Source organism: Anopheles nili, chromosome 3, assembly GCF_943737925.1.
Source record: "Anopheles nili chromosome 3, idAnoNiliSN_F5_01, whole genome shotgun sequence".
Taxonomy (NCBI): domain Eukaryota; kingdom Metazoa; phylum Arthropoda; class Insecta; order Diptera; family Culicidae; genus Anopheles; species Anopheles nili.
The window spans coordinates 38,969,711-38,987,668 of record NC_071292.1 but is presented as its reverse complement, the minus strand read 5'-3'; positions in this window follow the sequence as shown (position 1 = coordinate 38,987,668).

Here is a 17,958-nt window from a genome sequence, read left to right as displayed (position 1 = left end):
TAATTTACCCCGTACAGCATATGCAAATGGCAAAATTTTCCCTCATCACGTAGGACGACAGTGATAGGCAGCGCAAAATAACTAAATATTCTCCCCATGTATGTAAAAAAACACGACGGAGCATCAGAGTTAAGACTCGACATTTTTCTGTTCATGGTGTTTCATGTGCAATTTCCATTCGATGATAAGTTAAATAATTTACACGTTAGTTAGTGATATTTCCCCATATTTTGCTCTCGATTAAGCACATGTACAATTTCCTCCATTTTTCAGGTTTGTCCATTTTGTTCACGGAACATACAAAGAACCAATGATGTCGCGAGGATTTTCCGAGAGTCGTACTTCGATAAGCAAAAGACTAGATGTTGCTAAGCTGGCCAGCAAGATATGCCAAAAGAACATTACTTTATTTTCCCCACCGGATCTGTTTCGATAACAAAAAAAGCTCGCTTCCAAGCAATCCGGTCGCTAGTCGTATCGCTTTCGTGCAGTAGACTACCAACGTCCTCCCTCATTTTCTCGATGTTGTTTCATCTCTCTTCTTAGCTTGCGGTGTTCTAAATACGTGCAAGTTAATCGTTCGACCAGGTGATAGAAACAGAGATCTCGAACAAAGAGGCGTTTTATAAAGACGCCGGCACGGCACAACAAGATGTGCCCCGTAAGAAATAGTACACCAGCCGCTAACACTACTCGCACGACCGGCTATCGTGTTTCCGTTGGTTTGTATTCTCAAGCTGTTTAGCATCGGAGAGGCGCGGAACAGGTACATATAGCGAAACGGAAATAGTAACCCCAGATACCGGCCGCTTCCTCGGTTCACAAGGGCGTGCGATTGTGCGGTAGTATGTGCCTCCAAGCCGTCGAAGGGTACAGCAACGCAAACAACGAGCAAGCGTTAGTGGCCACCTCGAGAACGAGAGAGGCTGGCTGGCTAGCTGGCTGAGTAGCGCACTCGGAGTACTATTTACTCATCGTAGCTCGGGCGTGTGGAACGCAGAATGCAGGTTTGAACAGAGGAGTGTTTGTTCTAAATATCTTCAGCCAATAGCAGCAGCAATGCCCTGAGGAAAGTAGATTCACTCACACACCAGCGGCGAGCGACAGCTAGTCCGAGGAGGGCCTCGAAGTGTTGCTGCTGGACAATGATTAGCAAACGTTTGAATCTGCATAATATCGTAACAAAAATCAAGCTTCAAACGTTAACGTATGGGCTCGCGAAGCGAATGGAAGCAGCCAAAATACAAACTGTTGCTAAAATACAAACCGTACTCGGCCACTAGCCTGAGCTATCTTCTCTCACTTACGCTGCCGGAGCGCGTTTCGAATGGGCAACAAACAATTGTTCCAAAACAACTCGATTCACGGCTATCGCTCCTCCGCTGCAAGGTGGAACAATGCACGGTTCTTCTTATCGCGATAAAATATTTAGCTCCGTTGTGTACCTTCCTGTCCCGTGCACCTCTCTGTGCGAGAATGCTGTTGCCATTTATATCACTTACTTCGGCATAAACAAACAAACAAGCAAAAATCACCGCTCCCAATCGAGGCGAATTTTTAATTATTGGAAAATTTATTCCCCCCCTCTATTGGACACGAAAGCATGACAAATGGAAACACACACACATACACACGCAGCAGTTTCAAGTGTGCTTCTTATGAGTTTTGGAAGTTACATTCCATTTTTTTACCCGTTGTCCCATGGTGCATACATGTTTATAGAATAGGAATATCAACAGAAGAGACTTAGTTTTCCGAGGGATCAGATTCTGATGCTGACGTATTTATGTCTAATAATCCATTGAAACACATCAGTGTCATTCAACGCCTACGCTTATCAGTCAATATTAATAATATTGAACGTGTTAATTAGACAAGCACAAAATTGCAGCTCTCAAGAGCGAATTTTATAATAATATAAACACTATTATATGATAATATACCATAGTATGATTATTACAGCAGTTTTTTGTTATTTCATATAGTGTCAATTTTCAACCAAATTTCATCGTTGTATACTTGTAAAATAAAGACACATTAATATTGTTCGAAAGTTGATTAATGTACGAAATGTTTTTATTTGATTCAGTACGTTGATAATACAATTCTAAACCTCAAAACACCGTCGGCTTTGGGTTTAGAAATATCAATTTGAGCAAACAAATTCTCAGATTTTCAGAATAGGGCTCAGAAGCGTTCTCTAATGCTAATATTTCTAGCTGATTCTATCTTCGTGGTGAATGAAGAATGCTTCATTTTTGCCAATGACCAAAAAAATACTTTGCAGCACGCGTAATTGCAACTTGTTACGCGGTGCAAGGCGCAAAACTTACGAGACGAATAGCAATGGCTCAAAAATGCTTCGCAATAAGTGCTTCCACTATTTTCTACCACACTGTACGGGTGTACGATATTGGAGAAAATTGCGTTTACGAGTGCTGGTTGTACACTTCGGAAAACAGGATTTAAAAATAGGATGCGCTTCGGGTTTCAGAGCGAGAGAGAATGCTCTGCCAAATATGATGCGAGAGCGTGTTGTACACGAGTGAATGAAGTGGCCGCGCGCGTTGGCGGGTTTTAAGGAAATGCTTAACATTGTTTTTTGCTCCACCCGGTGTTCCCGGTCGGTTTTATTTTCCCCATTTTCACCGGACGGGAGAAAACTTCTCGTCAGCTCGAGCGTGTTGATGCTCTCGCACCGTGCGGAGGTAAACTGGGGGCGAAGGAGTGCCACACGGGGCGAGTAGAGGACAAAACAAAAAAAACTCGAAAACCAACACCACACGGCCATCGCGAGCGCGCGAACAGAAGCGAATAAATAAACATGCGGAATAAAAACAAAACTGATAATATATTCCAATTCCACTCGGAAGCGGCGAGGTCCATCGTGGTCGACATGGATTAGCGTGCATGAGTGTGTGCGTGTGTGTGCACCTACTCTCTAACTCTCTCTCTCTCTCTCTCTCTCTGTCTCTCGGTTGCGCTCACTGTTTCGCCATTTTTTCTATTTTATGTGCCGACTTCCATTACCGCGCGGCGTTGTTGCGACAGCCTCGACGTCACAACGATTTTCTATCGCGACAAGGTCTCAGACAAAACCGGCCCCGAGGGTGGTTCGCCTACCGCCGACGATGACTTTTTTTGCCGCCTGTTGTCCTCACCGGTGTGTGTTTGTGTGTGTGCTTGCATGTTTTTTTATTCAAGGTTTTTTACTTAGGCAACCGAATTCGATCGCTTCTAGTATGTGCGCCCCGGTGTTGTTTTTCCTATTTGGATTCGATCGACGTTGCTTCTTCTTTTGCCAACTGGATTCTTTCAATTGGGGGGTTTTGTTCGTTGTTTACCGAATACACCCTCCACTGCGCGTTTTGACAGATCACCATGTTCGGTGGCGCTTTTCTGACGTTTTTTTTTCTCTCTTTTCTCATGCGGTCCTCGCGCAGTAGGCCATGAATGACGATTAATACAAAAGTAGGTTACCGTCACCGCCTACTGCTGCTCAAATTGCATTCTTCGGTGGTCGACTACATGCGTATGTGTGTGTGTTGTTTGTGGTGTGGGGAAGAATTTCGAGAACGTGTTGCACACCGTTGTTGTACCTTAAATTCTTTATATGCTGGCAGCGCATTTCATAAACGTGTTCTGAGATCTTTCCTTTTTTATTTCCAACACCGACCGATGCGCCGTGGCATTACTTCTGTTGCAGCATTTTTGCGGAGGTCAATTTCACCGCATTTTCCCAACCCCGAGATTCTAATTGACTGCCCTTTACATGCACTGAGCTTGTCACTAGCGATAAGTTGTTTAAAACTTCCATCCTTTATCCGGTGACTCACGCGCCCAATTGCATTTCCTCGCCGACGTTGTGCTTTCGTGGCAACATTATCAAACGAAAAGCCATTTGTGCGGGCTACAGAACACGCAAAATCCCGCACCCAGATCACTGAGTGGTGGGTGTGGGAGAAGATGGGGGGGGGGAAAGTAGGATGGAAGGGACACATCCGCCCTTGCAATTGCAATAATTCTTCGTTCAAAAACTTTCGCCCTAGCACGGTTGGTAGGCAGACCTCGCGCTGCAACCTCCGGCCATATGCAAAACGAACGACGGCATTAGAACATTCCTCCACACTCACACACACACGTACACACGGTGTGTCTGTAGGGAGGGGGTTGGATTTGGGGAGGAAACGCATGGCCTACAACAACTTGCGTGGTGCTGAGCCTGCCGTGTCCGTGGCCGGAGAAAAACGACCGTTTTCTAGCTTCTCTCGCGTCCTCCTCGTCGCCGATCTCTCGCTCCCCACCGCCTTAACCCCAACCACGTACACGCACACACACACACACACACACACACACCGACGGACGGACGAGCATACATACAAAACAAGCAGCGTTTCTTTGCACTTTTGCACAGAAACACCGACTGTTTTTCAACGCTTTCAGTCGGTTTTTAAACAACTCTCAGCCACTGCTGTGCGATCCTTTTTCCGACCCACCCCCACACACCCTTTGATCGCATCGTGTGTGTGTGTGCGTGAGAGAGAGAGAGAGAGTGAGTGAGTGAGTGAGTACACGACGCAGCACAAGACTCCCCCCCTCCCTCCATCCCTAACCATCTTCAACCACCCCAACCCCCTTCTCCATTCCTAACCAAAACCCAAACAAACTCTTCTCGCTGCAGTACGGAAAGGACACCATCAGGAATGAGAGAGAGAGAGAGATGGGTTAGAGAAGCACGCATCACTCTCTCCCCCCTTCGTCTCCTCCTTCTACCAAAGATAGGGTCTGACACCCACCCACCCTCTAGCCCTTCGCTCACGTGCATTCTTCGTGCCATATTCCTGACACAAAAAGGGTACGCCACGCACCGTGGCGGAGAGAAGCGGGTGTGTGTGTGTGAGAGAGAGAGAGAGAGAGAGAGAGAGAAGGAGCATAGGTCGACCGCTTAGAATAGCGAAGTGCATGCATAGAAGGCATCGAGCGAAAAAGGGGTTTTGTTGGCGCAGCGCGCGCGAGTGGGAAAGGAAAAGTAGTAAAAAGCGAACTCTAGGATGGCCGGTAGCAGAAGAGAGGAAGGGGGACATGGCAAGGGACGATGAAACGCAATAGCATATGGGTGCATGAAGGGGGTGCGGGGGTGACGAGTGGCTCCGCCGGGGCGCATGGTTTTGTGGAGCATAGGTAAAACAACGCTCGTGTTCTGGCTGAAGCTAGGAACCGGCGAACCACCACCCCCACCTACCCCCCTTGGAGAGGTGAGTGGGATCGATGAGTGTGCTCTTGCCTCTCTCTCTCTCTCTCTCTCTCTCTCTCTCGCTCGGTCTTTGTCCTTTCTTCTCTTGCTATTTCCACCACACCGCGAAAGGAAGTAACAAACCGGGTGGGAGTCGCGGCGAAAATCTTCGACATTTCATCTTTTCCGCTCTCTTTCTCTCTCTTGCGTTCCTTCGTTCTCTCTCGCTCTCTTGTTGCTGCACGTTTTCCCTCTTTCTATGGCGCATATATGTGAACGAACGTTTAGTGTACAATTCTTCTTCCTCGAAACAACACAGCCGTATGGTCGGAGTTTACTGGTGGACGGGGGGATGGGGAGGAGGGCGGTTCGAAGGACACACGAAGGGGGAGCGGGAGCACAACACACCACCTCCATACCTATCCTCGCCCACGCCCAAAAGTGGACTGGCGGTAACAGCGCGGGTGGAAACCTTTCTTGTAAGAAACAATTTTCCTAAAATTACTTCGGCGCTTCCTTGCCCTCCTTCTTCCACTTTCTACATTCTCTTTTCAGCTCCCCCACCTCTTCCTCGACCAACAATTGTGTTTTTGGTTCGCCCTCTTTTGCGACGTTCATTATTATGCGCTTGCTTTTTTGCTCTTTTTGCCTTCACGCGGTGATAACGCGTACAATATTGTGTCCTACTACGGCTCGAGCGATGCGCGTTGCTGCCGGTTTATACTGCCGCGTCCGTTTCCCGTGTCGCTTTTGTGTGACATTAAAATCGCTTCTCGTACATTTTCGACGAATATTAGGATATGTGCTCCCTCTCTCTCACACACATTCTTCTCCAACAACTGATTGTAACATGGTACATGAAATGGGACAATTTGAGCTGCCGTGTTCGAATATTCCATATCCCCCTGGTGGTGGCTCGAGCCTCGAGGATCAAAGTAAGCCCCGTTCGTTGCTAAGGCCAAACACACACACACACACACCGCACAGGGTGTAGAACAAACCGCGGGAGACCCTACATGAATGCGAGATGCTTTAGGAAGAGATTCCGCAAAATACATTGTGCTGGTAATATTTGCAACCATTCCAGGATTTCACTTCAACCAAAACAGTCCCCCACCCACTAAGGCAGACACACTAGCACACTAAAAGTGGCCAGAAAACAACCCCCTTCTCGATTTCCCGCGATGCAGCCGATGTGCCTATTTATTTGTTTTCATTAATGTTGTTTTTTTTTTGTTCTGGGGGGGGGGGGGGGTTATTTTGTTTTGATTTTTGCAACCCCAATTCTTCGAGACGAAAGGCATTAAACCCTCGGCATGGGTTGGACAATCATAAGCAAACGGTGGAAAACAATAATGAAAACCAACTAGTGGTGCACTTTAACGCATGTTGCCTTATATTATACTACCAGCTGGGTGTCGTCGCCAGGCCTACTATCTGGGCCACCCAAGCTCGAGTGAGTCGATGACGGAGCGAAATAATAAATAAATAACGTGCGCGCGCGCTCGCGTACAAGCTAGATTAAGGGCTGCCAAGGGGGGGGGTGCATATGAAAACAAAAAGAAGAAGATAAAAGAACGAACCGGTGTGCTTGGGCACAAAAAAAGGAAGAGCTGAGCCGGAAAACATGAACGAAAAGAGTCCACCGGCAGCAAAGAGAGCCCCCCATCAACTCAGCAACGAGTTCGCAAAGATTGCTAAAAGGAAGCGCGATCAAACAAAGGGCATCTATCCCCCCGCGTGGGTGGCACGAGCTAGCACACACACACACACACACAGTGCCGGTTTAGTACACAACAGAATCGTGGGGAGGGAGTCGTCGTTGGCGGCGCAAAAATCGAAGTAAACAGTGAACGGCTAAAGAGGAATACTAAAAGGGCACATACTAAAGGGACTGAGGGGGCGGGGGGGGGGGGTGGACTGTGTAGCACGAGTTCAAGGCTCCGTTACCGCTACAGGCCGCGGAATGCCACCCCCTCCTGGGCGCAGTCACTCGAACGGCTCGAAATAAAACGCAAGAAAGACAAGCAGCAACAGGGCAGCGGTTTTGGGTCGCGGCAAGAAGCGCAGAACACCGCGGAACGTGTGGTAGAACGTGCGAGCAAGAGCGAAAATGAGACTGAGAGAGTGTGTGTGTGTGTGTGTGTGTGTGAGAGAGAGAGAGAGAGAGAGAGAGAGAAAGAGTAACGAGAAGATCGACGGTAGAAGGGCATAGGTGTACGGGAAAAACCCCCGAAAAGAAAAGCGTATTTATTTCGAGAAGGAAACGACGAACATTGAGCTCCGTTGGGCGCCTAGCGGGTGGAGAAACGGACAATCTTGATGTGGGGGGGATGGGGGACTGAGGGAGGATACTGCGAAAGAGGATAGCCAATTGCGCCGCCGTGGACGTCACAGGACGAAGAAATAATGGAGAAACGTCGTGTCGGTGGAAAATGAAAATGTGTATATCCTAATTTTCCTCCTCTTTGAAATGTGTGAGAGAGAGAGAGAGAGAGAGAAACAGAGAAAACGTGGGTGGCTAGGTGGGGAAGGGAGAAAAATCCCTCAAACTGGTCAATCCACCTCCCTCCCCCCCCCTTCCCACCCCATCCCTCGATGTGGTGGAAAAGCACACACATTTTCCTTCTTTCTGTTTCCTTTTCTTGGGTGGGGGAGCTTAAAGAAAGTCCGCTCCTAATACCACATTCGATCCCACCTCCATGTGTTACCGTGCGTCTCCATTTTAGGCTGCACGTGGCCCGAGTTCCGGAGCCAGGTAAAGCTACAGTAGGCTTCAATTTTCGGCATCTACTTCCCGTTTGGCTCTGGGGTAGGGGCCTTTTTGGCGGTGTTTACCATAATGAAAACTTAACAACAGTTAGAGGTCAAGTTTTCCACTTTTCCTACCAACTACCAAGCAGAACTGGAGTTCCGCACAGCAGAATGCGATAGTCACGTTTTAGACAGAGAAAGAAGAAGTGCGAATTTTCACACAACAGAACATCGTAGATGTCATCTCGCCTAGCCCAGAGCTCCAGTACAAGAGTGAAAGTAATCCATCGCATTTGCACTAAAAAAGATCACATCTTCTTTACGCACCTACTCTTAAGGCTAGAGTAATAGCTCTGACGACTGTGAAGTTGGAAATTCGTACAGCAGAACCATGTTACAAGCACATTCATTTCTATTTGCATTGTTTATGCCAAACATTTCGCTCTTAAACAAGGTGTTCGGAGATCAAGAACGTCTGCAAACTTAGCGAATGTCGAGTCGACATTAGATTAGGTCCCATTGCAAAGGTCAGCTAGTACGCTTAGAACCTTAGAATGTTTGTAGTAGTTATCGAAACCTCCATAAGAAAATTGGAAAAAACCCGATCAGGCTTCACCAACCGGCCACAATATCTACCGACGAGCTATATCGCCCCCGCTACTATGTTGGGTGTGTGTTATCGCTATTCTCTCGCGTAGGATTCTTCACGTTACCCCCTTTCTTCAATACACCCCCGTAACACACTCGGCGTGTTTGCCTCAGCTATTTTTCCTCTTGCCAGCCAGCGCTGTCGCTTCTTCTCCCCTTTCTATCGGACACAATTCGCGCATCTTTCCCTCCCACACACACACACACGCTATCTTGCCCTCTCACACATTCGCGCGCACTCCTCTTTGCTTTTGGCCCTTTCAATCCACACATTCCATGTCCATCCTCACTTTACCCCACAAAACGGGTCTCACAAAAAAAAAACATCTTCTCACCATGGTCACAAACATGCCGTCTGCCTGTTTTTCGTTTTGTTGCGTTTGACGCAATCGCCATCCCCCAACCACCCAACTCACCCCCACCCAACCAACCTCTTAACCAACCGTGTTTTTCCTTCGGCTGTTCGCTTTTACTACTTCTGCTCGCGCGCCTGGCTCGTGGGTGCACTACCCGTTGGATGGAGCGAGAAAGAGAGGCAGCGGCTCTCCCACGCTGCCCTATTCTACTCACCCATCCGCCGGGACCTCGTCCTTTCATCACATTCGACCTCCCACATACACCCCCTGCGCCCGACCCTTGTGTGTACTTTTCGCTTGCGCGCGATAAAAGCCTCTCGCCGCTGCTCGGAAACTACTATTTTCTGTGCGCTTTATTCTGTGCGCTTCTCTTTTCTCTCCTTCTTGCCAAACCGCCCATTTTCGCCGCTTCGAAGCAAAATTCGAATGGCAACAAAAAAAAAGTGAAGTACTTATTTTAACAACCCCCAAGCCCTCTTCTTCGCGTTCCATTCCACTCCGCTCCTTCGTTAGCTTACGTTCTTCTTCTGACGTTCTGTATTTTTTTTTGTTTGCCGTCTTTCTCCTCGCTTTTGTTAGCGATTCTCTTTTTACATTTCACCCGCCCACACGTTCTTGCGTTCCACGTGTTCGTGTTTCTTTTTTATGGTGGCCGTGTTCTGTGTGTGTGTATCCGTGTGTGTGTGTGTGATGCTAGCTGCTTTGCCCCATTGGCGGCCCCTTTATCAATGCTTTCGTCGAACGGAACCGCGCAACAACGCAAGGGCCAAAACCTTCACGAGACACAACGGGGACAAACACACAGTTGCGAGTGGTGTGTGTGTGTGTGGGTGTACTGGGAGGAAGGGAGAGTGGCGGGAACGAGCCTCAACAATCTCCTTTCCTCGTGCAAGCAGAAACGCGGGCAAATGCGGGAATGAAAATTCCCCATTTCGCCTTTACGTCGCTTGTTCGCTTGCTCCACACACACACACACACACACACACACACACACACACACACACACACACACACACACACACCACCCTCCCCTTGCTTGACTGTCCCACTGAAGCAGAGCAGAAAAAGGCGGATTTCAGCAAATGCTCCTCCGCTTGCGGCTCCGTTCGCGTTTGCCCATAAAATATCGATTTTTAGCTTGTTTTGCTTTCACTGCCTTGCCCTTCTGTCCCGTCCGTCTCCATCTCCTGCTGTTCCGAGCTCGTCCTTCTTTCGCCATTTTCCCGAATCCTCACCCTGGTGGAGCTCCCTTTTCTCCCCCCCCCCTCCTCCCCTCCCGCCCCCATCGCCTTGTTGGCTTGTTTTCATGCGCAGCCTGCCCTTATTTCCCCGTAATGCTCCCCTACCCCCGACCACCACCACCCCCTATTCATCTCGCCCCATCCCGAGGACCCAGGAAAAGACACTTGTTTTATTTAGCCCCATAGCAGCAGCCTTCTGCCGGCAGAAGGTGAGCCGAGAAAGCAATCTTCCACTTGGACTCCATCGGGAGGACACACACACACACACAGTGTGAGACACGACTCGCTGTGGATGGGTCTCTAGAAGCGATTCGGGCTTTATGTTGAAATTAATTTCGACCGCTTTAAGAGCACACCAAAAAGCCCCCACCGCGCGCGGCTTTTAATTTATTTTCCACCGTTACCGTTGTTTTGCCATCGATTGCTGGCGCCCTTGTCCCGAGTGCCCGAGCTCCACACCCCAGCGACGAGATCTTCATCTCAACCTTCCTTCTCGACGCTTGGCATTCGAGGTTCACGAAATTGTTAAGTGCACAAAAAACACCAACCAGGCCCAAGATGTGGACCTCGATCTCGCAAACAACAGCGAGGTACTTTCCTTTGTAGGGGGAAGGAGCAAGGCTTTTCCAAGTCATCCTTTGAGTTATCCATCCCCACAGACAGAGTGATCTATTTGAGCCTAACAGTCGGTGGCATTGTGTGGATTATTTGCGGAAGAAACTAGAGAAGAACGTGAATGTGGGGGATGTTTTTTAGGGCAACGACGACACCGGTATGATCTTTTTTGTTTAAGTCTGTTAGTAACAAGCTCCATATCATCTATAGACGGGTAACTTCATAACCGAAAGCGTTAGCGAGCGACACAAACACAAGAATGGTGGTTTGGGGTTCAAATCTCGTACACAGAACTAACTGACACTAATCCAGCTATGCAAAAAATGTTCATTCATAAAAGGCATTAGCAGGATAGCCATAGGCCTAAAGAACAACAAAAAGTGTAGTAGTAACAACTTCTAAGCATAATGCACCGAATGATGACACACAACACGTTACACGGCTAAATAGCGACCCAATGTGCTTGCTTAACCTCTTTCGTTTTTTGCTACCTTCACGATGGTGCTCTCTATGCTGTTGCATTGCCAATGCTGTCAGTTGGCATCGCACAAGCTTTACTCAATGAACGACGGTTGGTAATGCAGGGCGCTCTGGAGTGGACATTCCAGAGAAGTGACACACATTTTGCCCCCCATTGAAAATCGACAACTGGACAAAGCTCTTTCGTGGAACCGATCCACGCTGGTGTTCTTCTAGGTTCAGATTACGTTTGTTCGATTTCTAGTTCACCGAAACATGCTCATTTCGCTCATTAGATTCCTCGCAGTTGCCCCAACTGTACTCACCTTCGTATTGTGGGGGCTTTGGCTTTCGATTTTTTTTTTGTTCACTCGCCCCAATTCCTGGACCTCAGTTAGTAGACGGTGTATGGCACGTACGTGTTTTCCGTGTGCCCTTTGGCGCCGCTATATAGCGGCAATTGCACATATGGCACAGAGGCAAGTGCGAGCGCACCCACCCCCAACGGTAACGGTTTCAAGCTACACCATCTATGGCACACCCTGTCACAGATGACACTTCTTCGCCGGTATTGTGACACTTCACCTGTCAGATGTTTAGTGAGGCGCGATGGGAGTGAACGATCTGACGAAAAAACAACACGCGCTTTTTACACGTTCTCAAAAACAAAAACCACAGAACAAATTGAGCTCGCGATCACATCCACCCACCGCCCACCGTGGCCCACACATTCACACACGCACGTAAACACGCGAGCGAGCGCGCGCGCGCGCAACTGTTACGTCACTGGCGGTTGTCAACTACTAAGAACAGATCGCCACTCTCACTCGCACACGATCTACTCAGCGGCACACGCGTGCGCACACGGTCGCACCGTTTTTCCTTCGCTCCATCCGGAAGATAAGCGCTGAAGAGGAGCAAAAAAACAGAGAGAGACCGAGAGAGGAGATGAGAAAGGGGAACAAGAGAGAGAGAGAGAATGGGGAACAACTGGCACCGAATCGGTGATGATATGAAGCACAAAACACACATTTGTCCGCACGGTAAACAGAACTAAGGGAAATAGATATAGCAGCGCTCCTATTGGGGCAGGAGAATATAGACGGCTCCACATACACACACACACACACGCACACGTGAGCGAGCGCATGTTGCCCTATTTTTTGCATCACACGTCTCCACCGATCGTTCGTTTGTCTTATTTCCATCTGGCCTTAAAACGGATAAAAACAACAACCACCACTGCGGGCGGTAGCTTAGAGCCGCCCAAGGTAACTATAGCGCAAGGGTGGGGGGATGAATAAGCATGACTCCCCCGTGTCAAGAAAAAGACTACACAAATCACAATCCAAAAATTCCGGTGTTCCGTACGATGAAACCCAAGCACAAGGGCTCATGGGCTAGGATTCGGCGGTTCGCGGCCATATCTGTTCGTTATCTCGCAAAACCATCGAAAGGCAGGAGGCTGTGTTGCAATGCATGGCAGGCAGCATGACAACCCCCGAGGTGTTGGGGGTGGATTGGGTTGGTTGCTGGCTAGCCCTCGATGGCGAGGGGAGGCGACCCTTTGTGAAGGAAATGTCCGTTCGTTGTGCCGCATCGCTGTTTTCTGAACGAGCTGTGTTGTGTTGTGTTCTAATTCCGCGCAAGCATTCTGGCTTTTGTTGGTGAGGGGGAAGGGGGAAGGAAGAGAGAGAGAGAGAGCACACACACACACGCACAAAGAGTACTCCCGCCCTTAGGTTGCTTTTCCGCATTCGATGGATTTTCCACTCGGTCCTTTTTCCAGTTCCGAATCCCGCAGTCCCTTTGTTCTTCCTTTCTCTCTCGCTTTCTCTACATGCGTGTGTGTGTGTGTGTGCGTGTCTCGTTCACGGTGGGGTTGGTTTGTTTTCTTCGCTGGCGAACTTCATCCCTCCACCTTCATCAGAAACCCACCCCCACCCTCCATCACCCACCCGGCTCGTACACATGTATGCGCGGGTTGTTGTGTGCCTGCCTGCGTGTCTTTCTGTGTGTGTGCGAAATGCTGTCAACTCGTTTCTTTATTCTGCGTGATTCGCGTTATTCGTTCGTCCTTTCGCTGACCCCGAGCACACGCACTCACGCGGTTCCCGGTGTGATTCCCGGACCTCAGTTTGGGGCCCTTTTACAAAAACAATAGCCAAAGGGAGCGCAAGATGAACCATTTATCCTGACAACCACCGATCACTGCTGCCATGCGCCGTTAGTTTGTTGTTGGATCATCGGAACACGGAATGCGGAAATCCGTTGGGCAGATTATCCGTAGCTCGCATCCTTTTACTTTTTTGCACAACACCACTCGGTGGAAGCGTGAAAAGGGACACGAAGGATGAAATGGGCGAGAGGCAAGAACCAATATAAATGAGACACACGCACACACATACAGCTGTAGCAGAAACCGATAAAGCACCTGTCAAAACTGTTGATCATTGGAGACGAACCATCAGCACGTTACACCAACACACCGCACACATACACACGCAGCACGGTAGAGTTTTTCGGTTTCCATTCGCGCCTTCCCTCGGTGTGGAACACGGACACCCTACGGGCCCGTATTGGCCCTAGTATAGTGTCCAGTCGAAGAACCGGAACCGGGTCACCCTGTGGTCCTTTGTGCTTGTACACTACGCTACGCGTGTATTTTTGGCCCTTCGAGGAAAAGAAAATCCACCCATCCGAAAACCACCCCAATTCTGGTCATCGCGCGGAGGGGGGCTATAACAGTCGGCGCACTTTTCTGGGGTGTTGTTTAAAATTTCGCTTTCGCCGCACAGTTGCTGCTGCGCCGTGATTGACTCTTGCCTTCGCGCTGTCGGTTCGCGTGTGGCGCACTAACACCCGTAGCAAAAGGGCCCCGTAGCTTAGAGGAGCGCGCGCGTGCCTAGACACCAAAGACCGCGGACCGAACTACTCTGAGCGCAGCGAGCTACACCGCGGCCGAGAGTTGCTGATTAGATGAAATAAATTCGCCTAGAGACTTTACTACCACCCGCCGTTGTCGCCGTCGACGTCGCTGCCACCGCTGTGAGCCGTCGTGGGGTTTTCTCCCGTGCGACATGCGAACGAAGAAGGCAACGACGATGACGACGGATGAGGCGAACGATGGAGCAAGCAAACACACAACTCCTTCCCCAGCGTGAGTGCGAGAGCGAGAGCGAGATAGAGCGATAGAAAGAGAGCGTGTGCGCGGTTGGCGCCCGGTGGTGAGATAAAATGTACACACCGAAAAAAAAAGGCGATGAGTCGCGCGAGAGCGAAAGACGGTACGAAAGAGAGCCGAAAAGTATGCCACCGAGGTGGGAGTGAGCGCAAACGATAGGCAAAGCAGCCGTGCGAGCGAGAGTCCCGAAGAAGACGTAATAAAAATAAAAACGGCGAGAGAGAGCGCGCGCTGTTTTGTCGTGTTTTTTGCGCCTGCCTGTTGTAAACGGCAACCGAGCAAGAAAAGGTTTTTAAAGAACACACATTCGATGCGGCAGGTTACCCATGCTTGGATTCGGGCTCTATTTGTGTACGTGGGATTTGGGGGCTGTGTCAATTTTCGGTGATCTTGGCGGTTTATCGTTGGACAGATCATGCGCCAGTGGAGCTTGATTCCGCTATTCACCGCGTTTATGTTCACCACATGGAAGAGCGAAGAGGGGTGAACTATTAGAAAAAGACTATTATTTTGCCGCTGCTTAGGAACGATGAGAAGGAGCATGAATGAAACGGGATAGATGAATGAGCACAAAAAGCTAGACATTGAAACAGAAAAAGAGTAAAGATAACTTAAGAGCGAGCGCGCCACAGAAAGCGAGAGAGAGAGATATCAAAACGCGATGCCTGTGAAAAGTTACAAGCATTCCAGTGCTGCATCAGAGCTTGTAAACGTATAGCATGCCTCCTTTACCGACTGTAAGGCCGTGGACTGACAAAGTATGATCTAAATTGAATTAATAAAGTGTACAGAAAATTAAGAATTATATAAGACCCTCCTGTTTGTAAAATGGTGCTTACTGCTCTTCTAAACATTAATTTTAAGTTGTAAAAGATTTGGTTGAATATTTGGTTATTTGAAACTTCTTATACATCCATATAAACACCATACACAATATATATCAAAAATCAAAATATATTAAAATATGTCATCAAAAATAGTTCAGTTATCATCACCAAATGTGTATCCAAATCATATGGATCAACTAACTAATTGATTTTCTACTAACAAAAATGATTCTATTAGGCAATTGCAACGTGCATCAGTTCGAAAATTGAGACTTATAACCACTATGCACGAAAGCAAATGGTTGCATGCCAATCTTCTCACCAAAAACATGTTGAAGAAGCCTGGTGACTGGTGAACACACTTTTGAAGTCGAACAAAAACCTTTTTTTAATACTGCCGTTATATCATCAAAGAGCAATGATATTTTTAATGTAAATATTCACAATTGTTAATACACAAATACGGGTTAGGGTACTTTGAAAAATGACATCATACTATGTCAACACAAATGCTTTACCGCATTCGTTATATCCGTGCTTGACTACTTATAAACCACGTTCTACTCATATGAAAATTCATTCGAAACAATTCATTGTAAACAGCTCTTTCGTAAGAAAAAATATTTTTTTCTGTACGAAGTTTCAACCGATACACCATTGCATTTTTGAAAATTTGGTCTGGCCTTTATAAGGGCAGCTGTTAACCCTAGGTTGACTGTGACTGTCAACATAAACGTCATCGAGCATAACGTCATTCTGGTGAGGCTTTTCAATGTTGATTGGGATTGTTCATAATAAGACACACTGTCTCACAAATGTGACATTGCCTGCTGCAAACATCATCGATGAAGACTGTGCTGTTTAAGGTAAGCGTTATGTGATTTATTTAACTTTTAGTAAGATATTTTAATGAATGTGTTTATGTGATTCGGGACTTTTAACAAGGCACTAAAGCGAGTGCTTATGAAAGTGCATTTTTCTCATCTGTAACAAAGTTAAATTTCATACAAACGCCACCAGAAAGCGGTGCAAATGGAAAGCATCGATTGTGTATATGGCGTTAAAGGTGCCTTGTGCGTGTGATTCGTGTTGCACAGTTCTATTTTGCCGCAAGTTTTGATGGTGATGCACCTGCCTTGGAAAAGGTGAATGAATATTTAATATAACGTCGATTAGGCACGTTTCGAGTGTGTTGGCATCGTACATGGAAAGCATTAAGACGCAATAATTTCCTTGACTGCATGCAAACGATACGGTTATTGTTGAATCATTTTCCGCCACCTTTACTATGGCACCATGGCGTTGTGCATGGAGGAGTTCTCGATTATGCTTGGTCATTTTAAATGGTGACCCTGTTCTACATCAATCGACCGCTATCGTCGTTTTCCAAATAGCGAAGTGGCATAGGCATTGCGAAAATATTGCGCTGCTATTTTTCTCACATGTTTCACGCAAGGGTTTAGGTTCGAATTATGAAAAATGATGCCGAGTTGCCAGGCGATTAAACCTGGAAGCTCGAAATTCAAACACCCATCGTCATTGATGTGGAAAACCGTGTCAAATTACGATATCACACGTACCAGAACCACAAAATCTCGGATATGGAGACGAAAATTGAAAAATTCTGGAAAATAAGTGCCCCGACCGCCATTTTGTTTTATGTTGGCTTTGTTCATTTTCGGAAAATCAGCCATCACCCAGTAGGCAACGGCGGCGTAGAAGTGGCTCTGTTGTGTTGAATAGGGATGGTTCTGCGTCAGTGTGTGTGTCTATGGGTAGTCGCCACGCTACTCGAGGCCAGAACGTGTGTGAGTGCATGTAAAAATAATGTTGTGCTTATGCTCTGTCGCCGTGTGTGTTTATCGTCGGCGCGTTTGGTTGGGATATTTATTTGCAACCACTGTATGAAATGTTCGGGCTTGAGAGTATAAAATGTTATTCAAAATGCATTTTTCAAAGTGGGTTTTACTTAGTGGGTAGGTTGATCTCGACTTTTCGGGAACGCATACTACTTTTGCCGAAATCTCGCAATGCACGGATGGATCATAAAACCCTGTGGCACACACATACTACCATAGCGGCCCACCGTGTGTTAATGCCTGAAGGAGGGGTACGTAACAGAGGATCGAAATTCGAACCCGGTGCTCGAGCGAGAGGAAGAGAATTCTCCATTAGCGCAAGTGAGATAGAGAGGGCTTCTGTTTTTGGAGCTCTTTAGTAAACGAGAGCTCTCACGATGAAGCTTCCGTTGGCGGGTGGCTTTTTAGTCAGGCCTTCGAATACTCCAAAATTCAACTTTTAGCAGCTCCACCGGAGCGAGATGGCAGTAAGAAAGAGAGAGCTATTGATTTCCCCTTCTAGTGATCATGGCAGATCTACTATCCTAACAGTAAGCAGAATACTATCCTAACAGTAAGGATATTCGATCGGTTTTTTTTTTCGAATTTACGCGAACAATATATCAGCTAAATAGCCCTCCTCCTTTAAGCTAAGATCCATTGTTGTATGCGTGTGCGCCAGAGTCGCCGAATGGTCAAGGATCATTCGGCATTTCCGCAGGCAAACACACACTGAAATTGTGCCAAAGTTCACCAAGGAAGCGCTCGCTATGCTACTTGCGTTCGAGTGTGCGTGTCCGCGC